Raw genomic sequence first — 27,185 nt, 5'->3', positions numbered from 1 at the left:
AGGCATTTATAGGAAAAAGAAATTTTCAGGAGAAAGACCGTGCTGCTGTTAGTTTTCAGGAGTCAGCTTTTTCTCTCTACTGCTCTTTTAGTTTTCCTCTGCCCTTCTTTCTGTCGCACATAGTGCAATTGTGGTTCTGATACATGAAAACAGCTCTCCATTTCACTGTTGTCTATGGTCTTTTGGCTTAGAATTCCTGTTTACGACATTGGATGATAACCTCCTCCATATTGGCAGCCTTTATGATAGGTGCATAGGCAAACATTGCAGGCCTAGAAATGCAACCATCTTTTATAAATTGAGTTATTTTTTTTCCTACAATAAAAGTCTACAGTTCTTTTCTGACCATTGTCTGCAGTTTCCAATGACAAGGTTGAGCAGAACCAGGGCAGACTTTTGCAACGGAAACTGAATAGATCTTTTTGCATGATAAGTGGGATTGCCAGATCTCCATTGTAAATGAACCTCATAATGGCATTAGCAAATGGACAGCCAAAATGTAATATTCTAAAATGAGAGAAACTATAAATGTTAAGTTGTCAATCTCGCCTTCATTCTTGCTTGATGGGTTCGGAGCCGATCCCTCGGCTCCGACTCGGCACTTGCTAAGCTCGAGAGTTTCTTCTACCAGCTCGAGGCAGCCCCATATCCCATGATGCAAGGCGGTAAGTACCTAGATCTCGTTTGCCGCTTCGCTTAGGAGGTCTTCTTTTTACCAGCTCCTGGTAAGTTGTTCACTTTTGTGAGTTTTAAGCCCCTTTTAGTCAAAAAACCTTGTATTGATAGTTTTAAATTTATATTATTCCCTTTCTGACAGAAATTCTCTGTCTCCTTTATTTTTTGTTAGTGTATCTTAAAACCCTATCCCATCCCCCCCCCTGTTAGGGTGTGTGTATTGGTTTTGTAGAATACCTTTTGGTATTTTATTTAAGTTATTTTTGACTGGTGTGTGTGTGTGTGTTTTTCGGCACCATGTCAAAGGAGAGGGTCTCAGGTTTTAAGAAGTGTGACTCGTGCTGTCAGAAGATGTCTCTGACAGACGGTCACACTTCTTGCCTGTATTGTCTGGGCCCTCTTCACCTGCAGGACTCCTGTGCTATTTGTCACTCCTTCAGCCAGAGAGTCCTGCAGGAGAGACATAATAAACTGGTTCTTAGGGGCCTTCTTGCCGGAGGGCTCTCCGGCTAAGTCGGCTCCACCAAAACCAGCAAAAGTTTCCAAGGCCCAGGCTTCTGTTTCTAAGCCTGCGGCCTCGGCTCCGACTGCATTGAGTCGAGATCGCTCGGCTGGAGCCGATTCTGGCTTGACAGCGCTCGCACCGATGGCTATCGGTGCCGAACCTATTTTGACCACTTCGATGTCGGCTCCGATCGGTTCTGACACCCATGTGGCACAGGCATCGGTGTCGGCTCCGATCGGCTCCGACACCGTTACTTTGGTGGCTGTATCGGCTCCGGCTGGAGCCGATACATCGAGGCTTCCTGTCGGCTCCGAGAAGTCGGCTCCGACAGGATCTATAGTATCGGCTCCGATGGCTCATTCCAGGAAGAGGTCGAGGTCTCCTTCCTTGGGGCCGATACTGTCGGCTCCCGCCTCTTCTATCGGAACGGAGCCATCGGAGCCGATCTTCAAGGTCATCCAGGTTGTCAGATCATGACCTAGAGAGAGTGGTCAGTAGATTACTCAAGTCACAGGTACTGGCCCAAATGTTACACAGTCCGTCTCAACAGACGACTGTTGGTCCACACCCAGTTACAGTTCCTCCTTCAACTCTACCCCAGAGCTTGGAGTTGGAGTCTTCGGGAATGGTTACTGCTACGGCTGGAGGACGGATACCCCCTTCTGTTCCTTCAGCCTCTACTCTTATCTCCTCTCCCTTAGAGGGATTTGGTGGTCGGGCTTCCATGGTCTCCTCCGAGGGGGTGAGTGGCATCGGACCCTTGTCCGAACCCGCTCTCCCCTTGGAGCCTCGGCCTTGGTTAGCTCGGCTCCTACATCTGCCTCGGAGACTTCCCTTGCGGTGGTCCCTGGAGTTCCTAGCTCTTCGGAGCGGGTTCTCTCGGAACTGCCTGGGAGGGGAGCATTCGAGGTGATGAAGAGTGTACTGGCCACTGGTATCAGTCAGCAGTCTGTTCCCGTAGCTCCTCCCTCTATAGTACCTGTTGACATCTCTGCCACTTCTCTTGCTACAGGACCCAGAGATCCTCCGCCTCAGGTTTCCCCATTGGGAATTTCCCCCTCTTCCGAGGATTCTCCTGATGTTTCGGGAGATCCTCCTAGGAAGAGGACTTGTAAGAGGAAGCATGTAGACTCCCGAGTCTGTCACTCGGATACTGACTATGATGAGTCAGAGGGATCCCTAGATCCCCTCTGAGGATGTCTCCTTCTCAGACATCCTAGAACTTCTAAAACAGAGGGAAACTGGCCCACCAACAATCCCTCTGAGGATGAGTCAGTATACCTAGAGGCGTTTGGATCTCGGCCCTCCACCTCCTGGGTGTCTCCGCCTTCGACCCCTTATGCAGGTTATTGCACGAAAGGCGTGGGCAGCTCCTGACTCTGTAGAGCCAGTCCCTAGGAGGCCTTCAAAATTTATCACTGCCCCGAGTGACAAACAATTCCTTACCAAGGGTGTCCCCGCTGATGCCATGGTGGTGGCTGCGGCCACCCAAAAGGAACTTGCAGATCCTTCCGTGCCCGTCCATCCTCCTAATAAGGACTCTAGGACCATGGATAGGTACGGCAAGCGGATGTTTTCCTCAGCGACCTTTGCTATGCTCGCTGAATTATCTTTGTCACTTCACCAGACTCCAGAGAGATATCCTGAAGGAGCTGGGAGAAGTAGTTCAGGATCCTACAGCTGCAGGGGCTCAAGAAAAGATTGCTTCGCAGCTAGGAACCCTCAATTCCATTGCTAACTCCTCCATGCGGCTAATATCTTATGCTGCGGATGGAGCGAGTAGAGCCGCAGGCACAGGTGTGGCTCTTAGACGCCAAGCCTGGATGCGGCTATGTGATTTTATGGATCCCTTTAAGGCGCCCTTCACAAATTCTCCCTTTGATGGGTCAGCTTTGTTTGGCCCTCAGGTGAAGGAAACCTTGACCAGGTGTGAGCAGGACGGCAAGACTCTTTCTGCTGTTGGAGTCCGTTTTTCCACCCCTTCTAGGCCTTATCCCAAAGGACAGAAGGGTGGGAAGATGTGGTTCCGTAAATCCCAAGGAGTCACGCCGGATTCACGTGGTCAGTTTACCCCTAGAGGCAGAGGGGTAACAACAACAGACGCCGCTCTAGAGGCAGAGGGGTCCAAGAACCAGGGAAAGAGGGAGCCTCTCTCTGATAAGCCCTTTCAGCATCCCTGAGGTGTTGCCCGGCTGTCCCTCCTTGGAGGCAGTCGTTGGAAGATTATCACTGTACCCAGAAGCCTGGCATTCCCTCACTCAAGACAGATGGGTACAGTCGATCATATCCAAGGGTTACATAATTCCTTTCGAGGAAAGTCCCTTCCCCTCAAGTTCCCTTCCAGATGTGCCACCCGGTCTAAGGGAGATTGCAGAGTTAGAAATCGCAAAACTACTGCAAAAAAGAGCCATTCAGCCAGTTACAATAGACCATTCAGAGCCGGAATCTACTCAAGGTTCTTTTGGTCCCCAAAAGACGGGAGACTGGAGACCAATATTGGATCTCAGCAGACTCAACAAGTCTGTCAGGAAGACAAGATTCCGAATGGTCACTCTTCAGTCAATTCTGCCCTTCTTACAGAAGGACAACTGGATGTGCTCAATAGATCTTCAGGATGCGTACTATCACATCAAAATTCACAGACGCTCCAGGAGATTTCTCCGCATTCGGCTGGGGTCCAGTCACTTCCAGTTCAGAGCCCTGCCCTTTGGTCTCACTACAGCCCCCAGAGTGTTCACCAAATGCATGGCAGTGGTCACGGCTCACCTGAGACGCCAAGGATTCCAGGTGTTTCCGTATCTCAACGACTGGCTCCTGTCAGCCACCACCAGGCATCAGCTTATACAAGCCAGGGATTACACAATAGACCTTTGTTCTCATTTAGGCATCTCAATCAACTTCGAAAAGTCATCCTTATCGCCCTGCCAGTCTATTACCTTCATAGGCAAACTTAAACACTGTTCGGATGTCAGCTACCCTTACAGAACAAAGAGTTTCAGACATTCAGACTCATGTCAGGATCATTCTGGCCAGCAAGAAAGTACAGGCCAGAATGGTTCTAAAGGTATTAGGTCTCATGGCTGCGGCCATTACTCTTCTTCCCTGGCTCGATTCTACATGCGCCTCCTTCAGTGGATGCTGTTCACACAGTGGTCATACCAGCAACTCCCAATGCGTCACCAGATTCTGGTGACACAGACATGCAAACAGCATCTTGCTTGGTGGATCACATCGTCTCAGGTTCACCAAGGCAGGTGCTTTGTACCCCGTCCCCGATAGCCACTGTCACCACGGATGCCTCCCTGATCGGGTGGGGGTCATTATCAGGGCAGGATGGTTCATGGGACGTGGCAACCGCTCGAGTACCATCTGCACATAAATGTCCTGGAGATGAGAGCAGTGCTTTTAACGTTGCAAGCCCTCAACGACTTTCTTCCCGTAGGGACAATTGCAGTCCACACAGACAACATGTCTGTAGTTTGGTATATCAACAAACAGGGCGGAACCAAGTCCTACCCCTTGTGTCGAGAAGCGCTCAGACTTTGGCAATGGGCGATCTCCTCTCATCGGTTTCTGGTAGCAACGCATATCCCTGGGAAAACCAACATTATAGCGGACAGATTGAGCAGAGCTATCCTCATGCCTCACGAGTGGTCTCTCAAGCAATCTATAGCGGAAGAGATTTTTCTGGAATGGGGTCGTCCATGTTGCGATCTTTTTGCTACTCCCCAAAACAGCAAATGTCCAGACTTCTTCAGCCTCTTCCCTCTATCAGGCCATCCCCCCAGAGACGCTCTGACCCAGGATTGGCCCCAGGGACTTTATGCCTTCCCTCCATTTCCTCTGATCCCTCAGGTGATCCAGAAAGCTACCGTTTTGAGAGCCAAATTGATTCTCATTGCCCCTTACTGGCCTCGACAAGTTTGGTTCCCGTTCCTCCATCATCACCTTTTGGTGCAGCCGTGGCATCTGGACCCAGTGCCAGATCTACTGATTCACCAATCCGGTCAGCTGCACCGGTCAATCCCTTCTCTCAACCTCACAGCATGGTTGCTCCACTTCCTTCCTTAGCCAGGCTTCCTTTGATCTCTAACCCAGTTAGAGACATCATAGTAGCTTCACTAAAATCCTCTACCAGGAGGATTTACACAAGCAAATGGAAACGTTTCTCTTATTGGGCTAAGGCCCAAAATATTGATCCTTTTACTGCCCCTGTTCAGGCAGTTCTGGACTTCTTAGCAGAGATTTTTCATGCAGGCTCCTCTTCTTCCACAGTCAGAGTTCAATTGGCTGCTATTTCTAATTTTCATGTCGGGATAGCAGATCATAATATTATGTCCCATAGGCTCTGCAGGGCCTTCTTGAAAGGAATTTTCCTACTAAAGCCTCCAATCAGGAATCCTCCTCCTCAGTGGGATCTAAATTTAGTGCTGACATCCTTGATTCTTCCCCCCCTTCGAGCCAGCTGTTTCTTGTTCCCTGAAATATCTTTCTTGGAAAACTTTATTCCTAGTGGCTATTACATCTGCCAGGAGGGTGTCTGAACTTCATGCTCTTCGGTTCGACCCCTATTTGATTTTTCACAAAGACAGAGTATCTTTGAGAACTAATCCATCCTTTTTACCTAAGGTCGCTTCAAAGAACAATCTGAATCAATCCATTGATCTCCTGTATTTTTCCTAACTATTCAGATAGAGCTGAACAAAAGCTACATTATCTTGACGTCCACCGTCAGCTTAGATATTATTTGGACAGAACAAAAAAATTTAGAAAATCTGATCAACTTTTTGTTTCCTATGCGGATAATAAAAAGGCCTTCCTGTTTCTAAAGTGACTTTGTCCAGATGGCTTTCTTCGGTCATCACTGAAATTTATACGATCAGGGGAAAACAGCTGTGCTCAAAACCTAAAGCACATTCAACTAGGAGTTTAGCTACTTCTACAGCTTTTCAAGCTAGACTGCCTTTGGACACTATTTGTGCAGCGGCACTTGGGCCACTCCTCACACTTTTGTTTCCCATTACAAATTGGACTTGGCCTCCAGGGACAGAGCCAGTTTTGGCTCTACAGTCCTCAAGAGTTTGTTCCATTGAGCCACCCAGGATAGAGGTGCTAGGGACGCGGTCCCATCAAGCAAGAATGAAGGCGAGATTGACAACTTAACATTAAGAAGTTATGTACCTACCATAACGTTCCATGTTAGTTGTCTTCTCGCCTTCTTTCTTGCGACCCTCCCTCCTTCCCCCTGGCCTGGACAGACCTTGTATAAGAAACTATTATGCTAAAGACCATTCAGACCTGGTCCTTTTTACATCTGTAAGTTTCTTCTTCCTTTGGGAAGTATTCTATGCTTGGTGCTATTGCCCTTTGTTAACAAACGAGATCTGGGTACTTACCGCCTTGCATCATGGGATATGGGGCTGCCTCGAGCTGGTAGAAGAAACTCTCGAGCTTAGCAAGTGCCGAGTCGGAGCCGAGGGATCGGCTCCGAACCCATCAAGCAAGAAAGAAGGCGAGAGAAGACAACTAACATGGAACGTTATGGTAGGTACATAACTTCTTATTTTCAAATAATTCACTTTTAATGTAAAAAAAAAAAAATTCCATCCACTCACTTTAATTTCATATCCAGCCTAGTACACTTTTGGTATTGATGTTGGTGGAAAGATGGTCATTCTTCATAATTTCCCTGTGGTGACTCAGATCTCCAGCATACCACTTTTTTTATTTATGGAGTAAAGAAAGCTTATAACTTTTGTAAGTTAGTGATTCCACTTTTATTAAAACAGTAAATCCTCTACTCGCAGCAGATTAAGAATTTGTAGATGCTGGGTTGAATGAGGTACACAGCTTCTCCCGCTGTCTGTGGTGTTTGTAATATTGATGAATGTTGAGCCCAGTAGTTGCCCTCATTTTTTTTCATGTAATGCAAATCTTGTTTCCTTTGCCCCAGTCTGAACACCACTGCTGACCTGCTAGACCCCACTCTTTGGTACCACCACTTGACTCTCCCACTGCTGATGTACCATCCCATCCTTGCCATTACTTATCATCCAGTGCAACACGACAATCAATAATAATCATCTTCCCTGGGCCGAAAACACATATTGCACTAAAGGTCTGTTGGTGTTTAGTGTATTTGTATAGGAATTTGAATAAATACTGTTTTTGTAACATTTTTTCAAGTTGTTTATTTTGCATGCTGGCTGGGAAAGTGGATTTTAAACATCTTTATTAAATCATTACATTTTAAACTTGTAGCATCAGTGTACATACATTGATTAATGTTGTCAAGCCGTAAACATAAATATGTAATTTGCTTCTTCCCTTTTGCAAAGATCTCACATTCAGTTCTTATGTCTCCTTTGCAATATTCAGAATTTCTGATTTGTTTGCACAGATTTTGATTCCCATTTTTGAGGGGGGTTTTTTGTCAGACAGTAGTGTTTAACTTAGTAAGAACTTACAATGTCTAGACAATTGAGATCCTGTATTCCAGCTATAAAATAAATTCTTAGTTACTGACAGTTGATCACTGTACATTTCTGTAAAATTACTGTGTAGGGAGTGTATAAAGTCTGCCAACTTGTTACACCCCCCCCCCCAGAAGTATTCCCAGTTACCTCTTTATTCCCCGTTGCATCTCCAGCATTTGCTAAATACATGAAGAAAAATCCTCTGAGATCTACTGGGGGTATAAAAATAACTATGGAAAGGAAAGACTTCCATGCAAAAATCCTAAACCTTCTAGACTTTGTTGGATACTTGGGAGCCGTAAAGATGTCTTCCTACTATTCCTTTGTAAATTTCCTTGCTGTTATCTTTTCCCAATATTTTCTTATCGCCTCTGATTGATTCTTGTAGTTATTATGCAGTATTCTATCATTTTCCCATTTTAACAGCATTTTCTGTTTTAAACACAGCTGAAAGTCTTGAGAAAGCTGGTCTTTCACTTAGGACTCCCCTATTCCTTTCTGATTGCCTATACCTGTTATCAATCCCTGATAAGGAAGTGCAGTCTCTAACCCACAGTCCAAACTCTTGAGTAGCCTTGTTCCAATATATAGCCTAGCCTCCTGAGTTATTTTCTCCCAATATCTTGGTTCCTTTGCTGATTTCCTACTGTAAATTATAGTCCTCTATGCCTATACCTTTACTTGCAGACACTCCTATTGGTAAAATCTGCTTTCTCCATTTCCACTATGGCTTATGTCTTAGAATGCGTTCTACTACTTTATAAGTACAGTATTCTGAATAGTTGTTATTATTTTTCTTAAGGACTTTCAGCCAAAATACTTGTCTTTCTCCATCTCTCAAATTCCACCTCATATAATTTTCCTTTCTAATTTCATATGTAATCTTGTGCTTGAGTTATTTAAATGAACCTTAATTGCTTAGCTTTAAAGTACCCCTTCAAGTCATATAAATGTAAACCACCTCATTCTGTGGAGAGACCCAACTTATCCCACATAACTCTTGACCTCTTCTCATCCCAGTCATATTCATTCAAATTGTTATTGTTATCCACAGCTTATGTTTTGGTTTATAAAAACAATCCTGACCTATGTATAAGACTAAAGCGGCTAACAGCATTTCCACTGCTTTAATCATTCTATCCATATCCATATATATCCTTGAATTTGTGAATCCCCTTGTCTTTGCTAATGGCTCTAAATATAAAGCAAAAACGGGAAAAGAGGACATCCCTGCCTCATTCTGCTGTTTCAACAGCTTGTCAGAGAGAAACTATCCCAAATTCTTGCCTCTGACCATTCATGTAGCTTCCTCATTATCCTTGTTATTCTATCAGGGAATGCAAATGCTGTCATTGCTTTATTTCTGAAATTCCAGCTAACGTTATCAATTGCTTTCTGTGCATCAAAACTCAAAAGCAGTAGCAGTGTTTTTCTTTTTTTGTAAACACCTTTATTAAATTATCACTCAAGACACAGGCACACATATGTCAATAGAAAAGTGAACAAGCAATATTAACTCCATTCTCACACATTGTTTTCTTTCTCTACAACAATTGTTTTAAAGTCTTTCATTGCATAAATCCCTCAGTCCCTGCCTTCCTTTAAACCACATTCATCCTCCTCTTGAACATTATTCTGTGTGTAGTGTTCCCACAAATTTCATTTATTTGCATGTCATTTGACCTTTCCCTTTTCTAAAGATTACTCTTCCAGTTCCTTTATCTCTCTTACAATATGCAGTACTTCAAGTACACCTGGTTTATATTTTGATTTCCATTTTCTAGTGATTGCTTTCTTGGAAGCCAACAGAAATAAACTTAATAATGCCTTACTATGTGAAAAAAAAGAAAAAAAAGAAAAAAATATCTCTTGTTTTTCCTGCTTTACTAGTTTAGTCCAGTTTCAGAGTTGCTGATTCCTGGACTTTGGTTGTAGTTCCTGTGTACTGTTTCCTTGCCTTATTTGGGGGAAGGGAAGCTACCTTGCTTTCCTGCTTTACTAGTTTAGTCCAGTTTCAGAGTTGCTGATTCCTGGGCTTTGGTTGTAGTTCCTGTGTACTGTTTCCTTGCCTTATTTGGGGGAAGGGAAGCTACCTTGCTTACCAGTGGGAGTGGGAAGCATTGAGCTGCCTTTTGTCCAGTTTTGTGAGGTTTCAGCCAGTAACTAGTAGTTTATTGGTCGTTTTGGGCCAGTTTCTAGCTTTTCCAGCCCCTGGTATAAAACGCAGCTAAGCGTTAAGCTGATTTAGAGTGATTTAGCTGAGCTGCCACTGTTGCACACTAGGGCAGTGCGGTTAAGCAGGTTTAAACTATTCGGCTACCTAAAGTCCACTCTTCAAATTTTCCCTTAAAACTACCTTCCTCGAACTATACTACTGATCAAATCAGCGTATCCTATAACTAAAAGATCAACTCTACTTGACTCCAAGTAGACTATTCTCTATCTATTAAACCTAGCACTTGCTCCTACAGTACTTATTACCTTGATACGGCACTCTTGTCATAGATAGTACCCCAAAAGGCAACCCCCATTTCTCGGTCACCCACGTCCCCGGAATCTTTTTAAAGTTTTTCGTCTACCCTTCTAGCATGTCGAGGGATCAGTTGCTAGTGTCCTCTCCTGCTCAGCTGGTGAACCTGGGAATATTGAGGCAATGTTTCAATTGCCTCATGTACACAGAACAACCCTTTCCTCCTCCCACAAAACACAAATACATGCGAGAGATGCAACTATACGGCCAAACTGGAGGCTGAGCTCTCAACATAGGACTGGCAAGACCAGTCAGGAGGAGAAGGTTACCACACACACTATAGACCCAGTCTCACATAGTACCATTACAACCTCAAATCATACACATAAACACACAAAGACATACTCGGAGGCTCTGATCAAAATCTACCAAAACAGCAGAGGCCACCAAAGCAGACACCCAAACAACCACCACCTCAGAACACAACACCCGCAACACATAGACCTCACAGTCAGAGTGTCAAACAGTCACAGCTCTTAAGGCCAAACACAATGCCAGACACACTAGTCATTGGTGACTCCATAGTCAGACACACTGATGTCCCGCTCACCAGACTGAGTAAGGAGAAGGTCACAGTAAGCTGCCTGTCGGGCGCTAGAATCCGCCACATAACGCAAGCACTCAGGTCTCTCAACAGCAGGTACAAATATGACTCAGTCATCCACGCCGGTGTAAACGACCTGAGACGTACCTCCTTGGACTACATGAAAAGAGACATTGAGGAGCTCTCTGATTATGTAGCCCAGGCAGGTATGACCCTGACCTTGAGCAGTATCCTACCTTCACCAAGAATGATGCCACAATACAGAGATAAGATGATCAGCTTTAACAATTGGCTTAAACACTGGTGTCATTCAAAGGGGATCCAGTATCTGTCTGCCTGGGATGACATGCTGGACAAGCCACGCTGCTTCGCAAGGGACGGCTTGCACCTGTCACCCCTGGGATTCCGGATATTGGCAAAGGCTCTTGCCACCCCATAGTGCCTTTTTAGGCAAGGCTCAAATTCTAAACCTACCACCCTAGAACACAAAAAGGAAAAAACTAAGGGTAATGCTGCTCAATGCCAGAAGTCTAAATCTCAAAATGCACGCACTCGAGGCCCTTCTCAGTATGGAGAACATCGATGTCTGTGCTGTGACAGAAACCTGGTTCAAGGCTCCTGAGAGCACCCCAGCGCTATCAGGTTTTACCTCATATCATGCGTTCCGGCCCAAAATCCGGACAGTACCACCAAAGGGGGCGAGGTATGCATATTCATCAAGGACACCCACACCTCAAGACTGGTGGCAACGCACGATGCATCGGAGACCATCCAGGTGCAATTAACCATAGGCAAGACTGCTCTGCAAATTGTAGCATGTTACAGGCCACCCTCACAAACTCAGGAAACTCACATGGCCTTCCTGAAAACACTAGAGGGATAAATGTATCACCCAACACCATCATACTAGGTGACTTCAATTACCCTAATATAGACTGGGAACACTACTCAAGCCCAAACACCCTAGCCCAAAAGTTCCTGGAATTCATAAACTCAAATGCCATGGAACAACTAGTCACCATCCCACAAGAGGAGATAACATACTTGATCTCATCATCACAAACATGGGAGCACAATGTTCAACACCGAAGTATACCCCTCACTGGTGAGATCAGATCACAAACTAATCTCGCTGGAGGTCCTCATCCCACCCCCACCTGAAATAAAAAGACCACAGTAAAGAACTTCTCAAAAGCCGACTTCACACTTCTAAAGACTAGTGTGGTCTCCTTTCAGGCCCCGAGCGGCGGAAAACAATACTCAAGCCGCTGAATCACTTACAAACGCCTTCTACCAGCACCTGCAGGACTGCATGGATAAGGCAATCCCGAGCAAAACAAAGACTCTTTGTACCAAAGGCAAGCGTCCAGTCTGGTGGACCCCAGCCATAAACAAACTCTACAACAAAAGGAGGAAGCTACTACAAGATAGAGCAAAATCCTTAAAAGGTAAGACACCCTTGATCACTATAAGTAAAAAACTAAGAGCTCTCATAAAAATCATCCAAAGCAAATTTCAAGAGAAAAATAGCTAAAGACTCAAAAGACAATCATAAGGCCTTCTTTAGCTATGTTAGAAACCTAGGAGGAAACTCCCAGATATGCTCAGAACTAGTTCAAAATGATGTGAAGATTACTGATCCTACAGACATTGCCAACATACTGGCTGACAGGTTCAGTGCAAACTTCTCCCCTCCCCAAAAGGAGAGATATCTATACCAAATGAGTGCAGCCCCCCAAACATCTCCAGCGCCCAAGTGAGAACTGCTCTCTCCAAAGCAAAAAACACAGCATCCATTGGACCCGATGGTGTCCCCGGCTGTGTGCTCCACGAACTCAATGAGGAATTAAACCCACAGCTAGGACAGCTGTTTAATCAAAGTCTTACCTCTGGATACGCACTCCAGGAGTGGCGCACTGCAACTGTGGCCCCACTTCACAAAGGCGGTGCCTCCACAGACCCTGGAAATTACCGGCCCATTAACTTGACAAGCCTTATCTGCAAAGCCATGGAGAGGATCATAATGGACCTCATAAATAAAGACATAGGGAATTTGCAGACTTTGGATCCAACCCAGTTTGGCTTTGTCAAAGGCAGATCATGCCTTTTAAACTTGGTTGACTTTTTCGAAACAGTCACCAAAGCCATTGATGAGGGAAAGGCAGTCCATACAGCCTACCTCGATCTGGCTAAGGCCTTCGATACAATACCCCACTCGGGTATCATTGAAAAACTCATCAGCTTAAATGTTAACCCATACATCACAAGATGGGTTGCAAACTGGCTGAGTGACAGAACCCACAGGGTCAGAGTTGCTGGCGCCATGTCAGACTCAAAGCCTGTCACAAGTGGTGTCCCACAGGGCTCAGTCCTGGGCCCACTCTTGTTTGGCATCTACTTTTCAAGTACAAGCAAACACAGGAGGGTTATGGCTGACAAAGTTTGCAGATGACTGCAAACTGGGCCATAGTAGAAAACACATCTGACACAGATATCCTTCAGAAGGGTCTCACAGAAGCGGATAACTGGTGCCAGAGCCACGGCCTAAAGTTAAATGCCAAAAATGCATAGTCATACCCTTCGGGAAAAACAAGGTTACCCCTAGCTACCAAATAGGTGGCAATCCACTGAGCACAGAAGAAGTTATCAGGGACCTGGGGACCCAGGTTGATAGTAGTCTGTCATTCGACACCCATGTAGCTAAAGTAGTTAGGAAGTCCTTCTACATTGCCCACCTTATCATGAAGGGATTCTCATCTAGATCAAGGGAGGTCATAGTCTCCTTTACTCATCACTCATCAGACCAATGATTGAGTACAATGCCCCATTCGGAATGTATCTGACCCGACACTTGCAGCAGCTGGAGAGGCCACAAAAGTTCCTCACCAAAAGGCTAAAGGGTCTCAAAATCTGTCCTATGCTGCCCGACTGAAAGAACTCCAGCTCTATTCAGTCGCCACCGCTTGCTCAGAGGTGACCTTTGCCTAACATACAAGGCCATGTCAAACCCAGATTTGATGAATATGCTTCACCTCAAAAAATCTAGATCCATCAGAGCCACAAGGGCGGGAGACTTAAACCTCGACACGGCTATTAATAGGACGTGCTGCAGGGATAGATTCATCACCCAAAGACTCCCTATGCTGTGGAACAAAATCCCGGTATATGTGAGGCATAGCACCTCGCTGGCCTTGTTCAAGAGAAATCTTGACCAATGGATGGGAGATCGCAGATATACCCCAGGAATTACCTCAGTGTCACTGCTCGACAGAGGCACAGCAAAATAATGGGTATAGTTCCCCATACTAAAGGGGTGGCGTAAGCCACAAAACAATGGGCTAGGCTTATAAATGCCCTCGGGCAGATAGCCTAGTATGAACCTATGAACCTATGAACTATGTCTAAGCAATACAGACCCTGTACCCAGCTCAAAAGAATCATTTCCTTTGTTACAGCCATTTGCTTCCCCAGTATTTCTGACAAAGTACAAAGAGTTTTTTTAAATTTGCCATCTTGTTGCACTCCAAAAAAGATGATTTCATTTACTTCTTTCTTCCTCGTTACACATTCAACATTTGCTATCTACCCAATGAAAACATTTTTGAAGTCTGCTTGCAATATAAACATATTTCTGCAAACACTTCCATTGGAAAATCCTATATCTTTTAGACTTTTTTTGCTTACTTGTGACTCATACGTATGTCTTCCCATTGTTTTACTTGTGACTCCTACATACGTCTTCCCATTGTTCCATTGTAAGTTCCTTTTCCAGTCTTTCTTCCCAATCTTTTCTAACCATCTCTGATTGATTCTTATCATTATCATGCAATATGTTGTATGCTATATTAATTGTCCCCTTTTTTATAGCAGCTTCTGATGTTAACCAAAGCTGAATGGGATGTATCCTGCCAAGCTTTCAATGATTCAGGGCACCTTCCATGCACCCAAACCATTATTCAATTCAAGATTATCTCACTAAAAAGGCAGGTTTGAGTGTCAAGTCCTTCAGGGCTTTCCTTACGTTGAAGAGAGCACTCCTCTGTCGGCTTTCAGGGATCGATGGCTTGTGCTGTTCCTTTGCTGGGCAGATAAGTTCCTTTTTTTATGGAAAAAAATTGTTTAAAGTAATTAAATATCATTTTCCGTGGATAAATTGTGTTTATTTTAGTTTAGGGTCTGGCAAAGTGTTTAAAAGTGCTTCATGCTGTGTTTTGTATGAAAAAATTTACTTGTAAAGTCTTTTTTTACCGGCTTTTGATGCTCATTTTGCTGAATAAAGAAAATAGATAAAATTTTCAGTTTGACCATGGAGCAAGCTACTGGACCCATGGTTGGTCATTCTTCCAACCACAGAAAGAACAAGTTAAGCAAACAGCTTTGGCCTTCACAGCAGGGTAGCAGTTTGCCTCAGGTACAGGTGCGTGACTCTGCTGTGGCCATAGCTTGTTTCTAAGACCACTCATCTTTTACCCAGGATCTCCCTGGTGTAGCAGACACACTGTGGTCCTCTGTGGTTGTTGTTGTCCCCTCAGTGAGCAATGGAAAGCCATTCTTTTCAATCTTGAAAGAGGGAAAAAGGTGTGCCCGCCCCTGGTGGATGCTGCTTTTGCCATTAATAACACTCTCTGCCCCATTTTTCCTGTCAAAAAGAAACTGACAGCTAAACAGGTATCGACTCAAATTTCCTTAAACTGAAGTTGTTTACTGGGCATGGCTGAAGATTTAATTCAGGCTGTTTGCCCTTCTTATTAAGCAATTTCTAGTAAAAGAGAGGGAGGGAGACCTCTTTTCCTGAAGAGATTCATGATTCTGAATCTGGACTGGAAAATGAAGGGACAGACGTAGGGTTGTCTTAGATTTCTGATTCAGACTCTGAGACGAACTCAGTTTCTGACTCTCCCAGTTTGTGTTTCTGTTTCTCTGCAACTAGTTCCAAAATGTGCCACACTCTTCAGTGGGAGAACAGAGGTCTCTCACTCCATCAGAAAATAATATAAGCTAGAACAGAAGGAATTTCCAGAACCTTTACCCATTTCTCCAGTTCTGTCAGCTTTGGATGATGTATCTGTATTACTGCCTCCAATTTTTCTGATACTCAGCCTGTTGCCCCCTAAAAACGCAGACAGAATGTATAAAGTTCTTTAATCTTTTAAGTTTTATGCAGTGTTCCCAAATCTTACTCAGCAGCTGTAGCTTTGGGTAATCCTACTGTTAATAAAGATTTGGTTAATTCCATTCATACAGTTTCTGACAAGGATGGGAAGATTATGGATAATTATGGGGAAAAAAGTGTATACTTCTGCAACTTTGATTTTCAGAGTTTTGAATTGTAAGGCTCGTATGTTAACATTTATTCTAATTGTGAAAGTAGGAGGAATGTTTTGTCTGCAGTTTCTTCTTGTGAGGCAAAATGTGCTTTCATTTAGTTTCTACTGTTTCAGAAGTCTTAGCTCATTGTTATAATATGTGTATGACTCTGTTCATGTTTCATACAGGGCTTTGTCCACTGGTACAGTTTAGAGGAGGTTTGCCTGGTTGCATTCTCAGGACCTCCCAAATGATGTGGGAAATGAGACTTTAAATTCAACTTTGGCTAGAGATTTTGGTTTTTGTTGCTCTGCTGTAGAGATTATCAAAAAGTACCTGAGTAAAAAAGGATAAGTTGATACAGGGAACCTGTAAGATTTTTCAACCCTCATTTTCCAAGTTTTCTAAGAGATTTATTAACCCCTCATCTAGTTTAGGAAAAAACAAAAAAAAAAACAAAATAAGCAGTCTCAACACAATGTGGGCAAAACAGTTGCTTAGGAAGAAATGGCATGGGGGCTCCAAAACATTAGGAACCCACCAAAACCAAGGACAGGCTTGTCCCCCTCCCCACCACTACTCTTATCAGTCTTTTTTTCCCTTTCAGAAAGTCTGAATCCCAACTTTTCTCTTTGGCAACAGATAGTTCTAAAGCTCATTCATCAAGGTTACAGATGGCAGTGGGAAGAAATCCCTCCTTTCCATAAGGTCATTCCTTATCCACCAGACCAAGACTCCCTTATTTCCCTCTGTCCTTCATCACATGCTGTCCCAGTTAGAGATAGAACCAATTCTTCCATCTCAGGTTGAGAAAGGTTTTTATTCAAGGATTTTTTTTTAATGCCAAAGAAAATAATTGGAGACCACTTCTGGATCTTTCTTTCCAAAACCTGTAACCTTGTGATAGTGCCGAAGTTCAAAATGTCACTTCACAACCTGTTAGCTTTTGTTCTTCTACTTCATTCAAGTTTCCTAATAACACTAGGTGTAAAAGATACCTGTCATCACATTTCTATTCATCCAGCCTTCAGGTGTTTCTGAAGGTTTTTTGTTTCTTGATCACGTTATCAGTTCTTTTCCTTACCCATTGGACTATCTACTGCACCAAGAGCGCTCACAAAGTATCTAGCTCCAGCTATACTTTTTGGAAGCTACAGGATATCCATAATTTTCCATATTTAGATGACTTGCTTATCTTTGCAGACTCTTTTTTTCAGAGTGTCAGGAATCTCTTACTTGGGCAAAAGATCTCTTACAGAAGCTGGGATTCTAAGAGAACATTCAAAAGTCTTTTTTGACTTCACATAGGATTGTGTTCCTGGGGTGTCAGCTAGACAACTCTGTTTAAAAAGATTTTCTTCCACAGGAAAAAAAATAGATCTATATATAGATCTAATTCTAAGGTTTCCACTAAGACTTTGGTCAATGTGAGGGTCTACCTCAGAATTTTGATTCTTATAATACCCCTGGGAAGATGTACAACAAGGAACATAACTGAGAAAGTGAAGAAACTATCCCAACAGTCGACCAGGAACACACCAACTTTATTGACCACAAGAAATTCCTGAGACTAAGCGCTTTCGCCAATAAATTGGCTTCATCAGAGTCAAAAGAAACATAATGATACAATGATATAAATGGTTAAAACCATCAGACAATCAAGTAATCAACCAATCATCAGCAGTATAGTAAATTGCAGTAACCAGCGATTATAAAGTGCATGAATTGATTTGCACTAGGCACTTTATAATCGCTGGTTACTGCAGTTTACTATACTGCTGATGATTGGTGGATTACTTGATTGTCTGATGGTTTTAACTATTTATATCATTGTATCATTATGATGTTCTTCGTGTTTCACTGTTGTAGTCATTACATTTGGGTAATCCTGCTGGCAGCTTGCCCTCAGCCGGCCTGAATTCCAAAGTCTTGGGTCCTGTGTCAGCTGCTGTCGCCCCTTCCCTGACATCAGGTCGTCAGGGGTATAAAAGATGCGGCCGACGCCATTTTCTTTAGTCTTTCTTGCCCCGCGCGGTGCCGGAAGCAGAAGCAGTTCACAAGTGCCGGTCGGCTGACTCCTGAGATTTTCGTGTTAGAGTTTCAGATCCGAAGTCTTCAATAAAGCTAAGTACCCCGTTGGGGAAACTTTTTTCTTGCTCCAGACCGATGTCAGAAAAAGTTAATAATTGTATTTCTTGTGGGAAGCAAATATCTCATAAGGATTTCCATTCTTACTGTATTCCTTGCCTAGGCCCTGATCACAACGTTTCTGGTTGTTGGTTTTGTGCTAGATTTAACCAAAGCACTATTAAGCGTCGGTATGATTTTGCTTTAAACTATTTTGGACGCCGGTTTAATTATCCAGAAATGTTGTCGGATAGCTATCCGACTACCGGAGTTCACAAGAAACGCAAAGAAAAGGAAAGAGATAGACAACCGAGGCCCAAAACCGACGAAGCTTCTCCTAAGCCAGTCGCCGGTTCTCAGTGAGGTGCTTTTGCAGCCCCTGATGCCTGCTACTTTAGAGTCACAGGTTGCTACCGACTCCCACGTGGAGTCGGCCATGCCACTGGAAACTCAAGGTATTGGAGCCTCAGATATTATCCCTTCAGATGGGTCCAGAGCTGCTGAGCAGGCACCGGCTTCTGAGGGTCTATTCAGACCTAAACATCTTTACATCAAACCAACTTCAGCTTTACAGGCAAAGACTAAAGCACCTTCCAAAGCAAAGAAACAAACTCAAGAGCCACGTGGTCAGGCCTCTATGCCCAAAAAACAGATGCTCAAAATGGCCGAAGACTTGATTACCTTGATCAGGGGTTCCCATCCCCCTCCTGATAAGAGGCCTAGGCAAGAGACTGACTATGAATCTTCAGATCAGGTTTCCATTTCTTCTGATTCCTCTTCTGATCAGGAATATTCTCTTCCCCCCATGAGGATTCTGATGCTGAAGAATCTATACCTTCAGTTTCTCCTCCTGAGGACTATTCTTTTGGGGAAACCTTACATACCATGAGGGAGCATTTCCACTGGGAGGGCCAAGATTGTTCAGAATCTAAAAAGAGGCTCGGGGATTTCTTTTTACTACCTCAACACAAGCCATTAGCCATCCCACCTGTGTTAGACATTGTAGATGATGTGTTTTCGGAGTCTAGTCTTACCCCTGACTCCTTACCTCCAGCTCCCAAGCCATTAGCCATCCCACCTGTGTTAGACATTGTAGATGATGTGTTTTCGGAGTCTAGTCTTACCCCTGACTCCTTACCTCCAGCTCCTGTTAAGCCTGACAGATATTACAGGGTTCCTGACTCTCATAAATTCCTTTTTAAAAACCCTGCTGCAGACCCAGAAACTATTTCTCAGGATCCCAAAGGAGTTAAAGCTTCCATTGCAAAAAACCCTACCCCCTCTGACAGAGATTCTAGGGCACTGGATAGATGGGGAAAAAAGGTTTACACATCTGCTACCTTGGCTATAAGGGCCTTAAACTGTCAGATGTTAAGTTGTCAGTCTCGCCTTCATTCTTGCTGGATGGGTTCGGAGCCGATCCTCTGCTCCGACTCGGCCTATACTAAAGCTCGAGAGCTAATTTTACCGGCTCGAGGCCAACCCTATATCCCATGATGCTAGGCAGTAACTACCCAGATCTCATTTGCCACTTTCGCTAGCGAGGTGCTCTTTTTACCGGCTCCACAGGTCAGTAAGAAATTTAAGAAAATTTCTAGTTTTTCTCTCTTAGATTCCCACTTTTTTGTCTAAAAGGCTAGTTTTATCCTTATTACTACCCTTTTTCCCTTTTAGTCCCTCTGTTTAATCCCTTATCCCAAGTTATACTCCCCACCCTAGGTTAGGCCTTAGGCCCTTCCGTTTTTTTCTCAGTCCCTTCCAGGGATTCTTAGCTGTGTGTGTGGTTTTACTATTGTGTATTCCTTGTCTGTTTGAATGTGTGTGTGTAGATTCTAATTTTCAGAATCTTAATTTTTTTTTCAAGAGCATTATGTCGAAAGACACGAAGGTCTCAGGCTTCAAGAAGTGTGACTCATGCTGTCAGAAGATGTCGCTGACAGACGGTCACACTTCTTGTTTTTATTGCCTGGGACCCCTGCACCTGCAGGACTCTTGTTCTGTGTGCCATGCATTCAGCCCAAGAGTCCTGCAGGAGCGCAGGAATAAGTTGATTTTGAGGGGCTTATTAAAGCCCGAAGGTTCCCCGGCTAAGTCTTTGCCAGGGAAGACTTCGAAGCCATCCAAACCGTCGGCTCTGTGCTCTAAGCCTTCGGCTGGTGGCTCACCTTCTGTGACACGATCGGCTCCGGCTGGAGCCGATACGTCTATATCGCAGCTTCCTGCATCGGCTCCGGCTGGAGCCGATGCCTCCAAGACTCAGTCTTCACAGTCGGCTCTGGCTGGAGCCGACGTGTCTACGGTTCCATCGGCTCCACCAGTCTCGGTATCCTCCACACGTAAGAGGTCTAGATCTCCATCTCTGGAATCTATTCATTTGACTCTGAGATCGCCTTTACTCTCGGAGCGGAGCCATCGGGGCCATTCCTCTCGGTCTTCCAGGCTTTCCGACCATGACCTTGAGAGGGTGGTCAGCAGACTGTTAGTCTCAGGCACTGGCCCAAATGCTTCATAGCCCGTCTCGTCAGACAGTGGTTACATCCATATGACCTACGATTCCTCCTTTGACTCTACCCCTGAGTTCAGAGCCGGAGCTTCTCAGAGCCACGACCGTCGTGACGTCGGAGCCGATACCTCCCCCTTCGGCTCCTTCGTCTGCTCCGATCTCATCCATGGTGCCTTCCTTGGAGGGATCTGGGCGCTTGGACTTCCTCGCCGGCTCCGAGGGGGCGAGTGGCATCGGACCCTTGTCCGACCCCGTTCTCCCTCTCGGAGCGTCGGCGCTGGTGAGTTCGGCCCCAATATCGACTTCGGAGCCGTCCCTGTCGGTGCCGGCTGGGGTTCCTAGTTCTTCGGAGTGGGAGCCCTCTGCCCTGCCTGATAGGGGCGCCTTCGAGGTCATGAGGAGCGTACTGGCCCCAGTGCCTGCTCCACGGTCAGCTCCATCAGCTCCTCCCACTGTAGTGCCTGCTGAGGTCTCTGCCCACTCTCTCGCCCCCGGCCGTAGAGATCCAGCGCCTCAGGTTTCCCCACTGAGAATATCCTCCTCTTCCGAGGCTTCTCCTGATCTGTCAGGTGAACCCCCGTGTAAGAGGACATGTAAGAGGAAGCATGTGGACTCCCGTGAGTCCATCACATCTGATACCGACTTGGATGAGTCGGAAGGGTCCCCAAGGTCCCCCTCTGAGGATGTCTCCTTTTCTGACATACTTGAAATCCTCAAACAGAGGGGGAACTGGTCTACCCTTAATCCTTCCGAGGACGAGTCTGTTTACCTAGAGGCGTTTGGTTCTCGCCCTTCCACCTCCTGGGTGTCTCCGCCCTTCGACCCCCTTATGGAAGTGGTGGCGCGGAAGGCGTGGACGGCCCCTGATTCGATGGAACCCACCCCACGGAGGCCTTCCAAATTTATAACAGCCCCTTTGGATAAGCAATTTTTAACTAAGGGTGTCCCAGTTGATGCTTTGGTGGTGGCTGCAGCCACCAAGAAGGAACTGGCTGATCCTTCAGTGCCTATCCATCCGGCTAATAAGGATTTTAGGTCTATGGATAGGTACGGCAAGCGGATGTTCTCGTCAGCGACCTTTGCCATACGGTCGCTGAATTACTTATGCCACTTCACCCGTCTTCAAAGAGATATTCTCAAAGAACTGGGTGAGGTTCTACAGGATCCATCAGCTGCTGGGTCTCAGGAAAAAATCAACTCGCAGCTAGGAACCCTGAATTCCATTGTCAACTCCTCCATGCGGCTTATTTCCTATGCAGCCTATGGAGCGAGTAGGGCCGCAGGCACAGGTGTGGCTTTAAGGCATCACGCCTGGATGCGGCTTTGCAACTTCGCAGACCCCTTCAAGGCGTCCTTCACTAACTCCCCCTTTGATGGTTCAGCGTTGTTTGGACCTCAAGTGAAAGATACCTTGACCAGATGCGAACAAGATGGCGACTCTTTCTGCCGTAGGAGTCCGTTTTTCAACCCCATCTAGACCATATCCTAAGGGTCAAAAGGGTGGAAAAATGTGGTTCCGAAAATCACAAGGAGTCACGCCTGACGCAAGAGGTCAGTTTCCCCCTAGAGGCAGAGGGGGGGAACAACAACAGACGCCGTCCAAGAGGCAGAGGGGGGCCGCAGAATCAGGGTAGCAGAGAACCTCTTTCTGACAAACCCTTCCAGCATCCCTGAGGTGCTGCCCGACTGTCCACCTTCGGAGGCAGTCGGGGGAAGATTATCGCTGTACCCACAAGCCTGGCTCTCCCTCACTCAAGACAAATGGGTGCAGTCGATCATATCCGAGGGTTACAAAATCCCCTTTATCCAAACCCGAACTCTACAAAAAGGGTCCCTCCCAGACATTCCACCCAGTCTAAGGGAACAAGCAGCACTAGAAATATCAAAGCTGCTAACAGAGAGCCATCCAGCCAGTCCCAGCAGACCAACTAGGATCCGGAGTCTACTCAAAGTTCTTTTTGGTACCAAAAAAAACAGGGGACTGGAGGCCAATATTGGATCTCAGCAAACTAAACAAGTTTGTAAAAAGAACGAGGTTCCGGATGGTCACGCTACAGTCCCTTCTACCCCTTCTGGGCAAGGACAATTGGATGTGCTCAGTGGATCTTCAGGATGCGTACTATCACATCAAGATGCACAGGCGCTGCAGAAGGTTTCTCCGCTTCCGGCTGGGGGCCAGTCACTATCAATTCAGGGCCCTGCCCTTTGGTCTCACTTCAGCCCCCTGAGTGTTCACCAAATGCATGGCAGTGGTTACGGCTCATCTCAAAAGTCAGGGATTCCACGTTTTTCCATATCTAGACGACTGGCTCCTTACTGCCACCACCAGGCATCAGCTTCTTCTGGCCAGAGATTATACCATCCAAACTTGCAAAGGGCTAGGTATCTCCATAAATTTCGAAAAGTCTGCCTTGTCGCCTTGTCAGTCTATTACCTTCATAGACACCACCTTGGACACCGTACAGCTCTCAGCAAAGTTAACAGAGCAGAGGGTCTTAGATATTCAAAATCATGTTCACGTTCTCCTTCAGAGCAACAGAATTCAGGCCAAGTATGTTCTGAAAGTGTAGGTCTCATGGCGGCAGCCATCACGCTACTTCCCCTTGCCCGCTTTTACATGCGGCTCCTCCAGTGGATGCTTTTCTCCCAGTGGTCCTTTCAACACCTTCCTATGACACACAAGATCTTAATCACTCTATCTTGCAAGAAACATCTGTCTTGGTGGATGGTCTCCCCTCAAGTCCTTCAAGGCAGACCATTTATTCCACCCCCCCCGGTCGCCATGGTCACATTGGACGCCTCCCTGATCGGGTGGGGGGGGGGCATTTTCAGGGCAGGACAGTCCATGGCACATAGCAACCTTTCGAATGCCACTTGCACATAAACGTCCTGGAGATGAGAGCAGTGCTTTTAACATTGCAAGCCCTCCAAGACTCTCTTCCCCTGGGGACTATTGCAATTCAAACGGACAATATGTCCATAGTGTGGTATATCAACAAACAGGGCGTAACCAAGTCCTATCCCCTGTGTCGAGAAGCACTCAGACTTTGGCAATGGGCAATCTCTTCTCAGCGGTTTCTGATAGCAACGCATATCCCCGGGAAGTCCAGCATCATAGCGGACAGGCTGAGCAGAGCTATTCTCATGCCCCACGAGTGGTCTCTCAAGCAATCTGTGACGGAGGAGATTTTTCGGAAGTGGGGGTTTCCTTGCTGCGATCTTTTTGCAACACCACAAAACAGCAAGTGCCTCGACTACTTCACTGTCTTCCCCCTTCCAGGCCATCCCCCCAGAGACGCTCTAGTCCACGATTGGCCTTGGGGACTTCTATACGCCTTTCCCCCCTTCCCATTAATCACACAGATAATTCAGAAAGCTACCGCCTTGAGAGCCAAGATGTTTCTCATTGCCCCTTATTGGCCTCGACAGATATGGTTCCCGTTCCTACATCGTTATCTTTTAGAGCAGCCTTGGCATCTGGATCCAGTGCCAGATCTTTTGGCCCATCAGTCAGGGCAGCTGCACCAATCCCTCCAATCTCTCAACCTCACAGCTTGGTTGCTCCACTTCCGTCCCTAGCCAGGCTTCCCATGATCTCAAATTCTGTCCGTGATATTATCGTAGCTTCCCTTAAGTCTTCCACCAGGAGGATCTATGCTAGTAAATGACAGCGTTTTTCCTTCTGGGCAAGGGCTAGGATTATAGATCCCTTCACTGCTCCAATACACTCAGTTTTAGATTCCTAGCTGAAATTTTTCATTCAGGATCTTCACCTCCATAGTAAAAGTTCAGTTAGCAGCCATTTCAAATTTTCACAGAGGCCTGTCGGACTCCAGCATCATGTCCCATAAGCTTTGCAAAGCATTCCTCAGAGGTATCTTTTTACTCAAGCCCCCAATCAAAGAACCCCCACCACAGTGGGATTTAAACTTAGTTTTAACATCCTTGATTCTCCCTCCCTTTGAACCTGCGGCTTCCTGTTCTTTGAAGTTACTTTCATGGAAGACGCTCCTTCTAGTCGCCATTACATCTGCTAGGAGAGTATCTGAACTTCATGCCCTTTGCATTCGTCCTCCTTATTTAGTTTTCCACAAAGACAGAGTTTCTCTTAGAACTAACCCGTCTTTTTTACCCAAGGTGGCTTCCCAGACAAATTTAAATCAATCTATTGATCTTCCAGTTTTCTTCCCTAATCATTCAAACAGGGCGGAGCGAAAACTGCATTGCCTTGACGTTCATCATCAGCTCCGCTACTATCTGGACAGAACTAAACAAATCAGGAAATCTGATCAACTCTTTTTATCTTATGCAGAAAGTAAAAAGGGCCTTCCGGTATCCAAAGTAACCCTGTCTAGGTGGCTGTCTTCTGTGATTACCTGTATTTATCAACTCAGCGGTAAAGAATTGCCTTCTAGGCCAAGAGCCCATTCAACCAGAGCGTTGGCTACATCAACAGCCTTTCAAGCTAGATTACCAATAGACACTATCTGTGCGGCAGCCACATGGGCCTCTCCTCATACCTTCGTTACACATTACAAATTGGACATGGCCTCCAGAAACAGGGCAAATTTTGGTTCCACTGTTCTCAAGAGTCTGTTCCAATGAGCCACCCAGGATGAAGGTGCTAGGGACACGGTCCTATCCAGCAAGAATGAAGGTGAGATTGACAACTTAACATTGAGAAGTTATGTACCTACCATAACGTTCCATGTTAGTTGTCTTCTCTCGCCTTCTTTCTTGCGTCCCGCCCACCATCCCCCTAGCCTGGACAGACTGAAAGGATTTCCCCTTCTTCTAAGGGGCCTTACCTTGCACTATTTTCAGCCCAAACAGGTTGCCCTGGGGTAGCTACTGCTTCAGATAGTGACATTTGGGGAGTTTCTCATTTCTCCTTCTCCTCCTGAGTTGGGAGACTAAATTGGCTATTTCTTTTCAGCTACCAAACGAGATCTGGGTAGTTACCGCCTAGCATCATGGGATATAGGGTTGCCTCGCGACGGTAAAATTAGCTCTTGAGCTTTAGTATAGGCCGAGTCGGAGCCGAGGATCGGCTCCGAACCCATCCAGCAAGAAGGAAGTGAGAGAAGACAACTAACATGGAACGTTATGGTAGGTACATAACTTCTCATTTCATATGCTCAAATATCAGCAACATGTCATGGCATTGCTTAAACATAAAATGATGTTAAACTCTGAATGTGCAGAAAACAAGGAAATGCAGGATTTATTGCATGCAGCTGAACAAGTTGGAAAGCATATTTTGCAATGTGGATTTGATTCTTTAGAGGCCTCCTGCAGGGCCGCAGTTACAGGTTCTGTAATTAGGAGGCATGCTTGGTTAAAGGAACAAAATCTCCCTGATCATTTTAAAGTCAAAGTATTAGATGCACCTTTACAGCATGATACTTTGTTTGGTGTTAAGGCAGAAGAGGTGTTAAAGAAAATGGAGGACAAAGCTAAATCTATGCAAACGGTCAAAGATTTTTTACAAGTACAGCCACCTAGGTTTAGTAAATGCTGGCCAACAAAGAATTGGTCCTTTCCTGTTTCAGACACACCTCAAAGGGGCAGATCCAGACGCCCTAGAGGCAGATCCCAGGCACAAGGTTCATACCGCTCAAAGCAATGGGGGGCTTCTAACTCCAAAGTCGGAGAAGACAAATCACAACCATACAGGAAATAGTCCCAATGACTTCCCCCTGTCTGCACCAAGCACGTATCTCTTGGCAGCACCCTTAGGAGGAAAATTAGCACTTTTATTTGCAAAATTGGCACATTATAACCCAGGACAAATGGGTCCTAAATATCGTGTCACAAGGCTACAAGTTCCATTTCCATACCATGTCAAAGGCAAACAGCTGGCCAGATCTGCCAAAAAATCAATGGGCAGAGGCACAAAAACAAGTCTAATCCCTCATGGACATGGGGGCTATTCAACAAGTACCAGAGCAAGAACTGGGACAAGGATTTTACTCAAGACTGTTCTTGGTACCCAGAAAGGACAAGGCCTGGAGGCCAATACTGGACCTATCTATTTTAAACACATTCCTGGATATACCAAAATTCAAGATGTTGACTTTGCAGCAGCTTCTGCCCATGCTGGGCAAGAATGCTTGGCTTGTGACTTTGGAGCTAAAAGAGGCATACCTGCATGTCCCAATCAGACAAATATGCAGAAGATACCTCAGATTCAAGTTTGGCTCAATGCATTACCAATTCTCTGCACTGCCCTTTGGCTTATCTACTGCACCCAGGGTCTTTACAAAGTGCCTGGCACCAGTAATTGCATTCTGCAGATAAAGAGGAATACAAATATATCCTTACTTGGACGACTGTCTAATTCAAGCAGAGAACAAGGACATTTTTCTACAGCATCTGGCGTTTGTGAAAAGACTTCTAACATGCCTAGGGTACACAGTCAACGAAAAGAAATCAAAACTAGTACCCTTTCAAGAGAGAATATTCCTGGGTGCAAGCTTAAGTACAACTGCCCAGATGGCTTATCTCACACCAAACAA

The 27,185-nt window shown here is 45.4% G+C and overlaps 1 protein-coding gene across 1 annotated transcript in view; it reads left to right on the top strand.

Moving 5' to 3' along the window:
* CFAP36 (cilia and flagella associated protein 36) overlaps window positions 1-27,185 on the top strand; it is a 1,925,715-nt gene that overhangs the window by 1,348,435 nt on the left and 550,095 nt on the right. The gene's annotated exons all lie outside the window — the stretch shown is intronic.

The sequence above is a fragment of the Protopterus annectens genome, chromosome 1.part2 (genome assembly GCF_019279795.1).
Source record: "Protopterus annectens isolate FY-2018-M chromosome 1.part2, PAN1.0, whole genome shotgun sequence".
NCBI classification, from domain to species: domain Eukaryota; kingdom Metazoa; phylum Chordata; order Ceratodontiformes; family Protopteridae; genus Protopterus; species Protopterus annectens.
The sequence above is the reverse complement of the archived record's forward strand: the minus strand, read 5'-3'. Positions and strand labels throughout refer to the sequence as shown.